General features: G+C 40.6%; 1 pseudogene; it reads right to left on the reverse strand.

Annotated features, from left to right (window-relative positions):
• Positions 1-275, reverse strand: part of LOC110335094 — a 12,966-nt pseudogene extending 12,691 nt beyond the window's left edge.
• Positions 276-688: the final 413 nt, after the last annotated feature.

The following is a 688-nucleotide window of genomic DNA, read 5'->3' on the forward strand; positions in this document are numbered from 1 at the left end:
ATCAGCTCCTGCTTTCTGACCTGCTTGAGTTCCAGTCCTGCATCCTTTGGTGATCAACAGCAGTATGGAAATGTAGGCTGAATAAACCCTTTCCTCCCCAACTTGCTTCTTGGTAATGATGTTTGTGCAGGAATAGAAACCCTGACTAAGACACTGGGAGTAGGCTTTGAGGTCTCAGATGCTCAAGCCAAGCCCACTATCACTCTATCTTCCAGATGTTATACTCTCACCTACCTCTTCCGCACTATGTCTGCGTATTCAGCCAAGCCTCCCATCATGATGAAAATGACCTTTGAACTTTAAGCCAGCCTCAGTTAAACACTTTCCTTTATCAGAGTTTTCATGGTCATGGTGTCTCTTCAAAGCAATAGAACCCCTAAAACAGAAGGTAATAGCTGCTGAGACATGGAGTTAGGTTTTACATATTCCAGTGGATGTCCCCCCTCTTATGGACAAATCAGCACCACCAATTGAACATATTAGGTTTTCACAATCATGGATGTGGAAGGGGAATGTGTTGGGAAAATAAGGGTAGAACTTTTCATATTTTGTTTTATATATGTATGAAATTCTCAAGCATTAATAAAACAAACCAGAATTACAACACAGTGCCATATGCTATATATTGAAACCTATCAAAACTTACAGATAGGATGGCATAATTATAGTCCCTCAATGGCTTGGTTAA

This window comes from Mus pahari, chromosome 17 (assembly GCF_900095145.1).
Source record: "Mus pahari chromosome 17, PAHARI_EIJ_v1.1, whole genome shotgun sequence".
Classification (NCBI taxonomy): domain Eukaryota; kingdom Metazoa; phylum Chordata; class Mammalia; order Rodentia; family Muridae; genus Mus; species Mus pahari.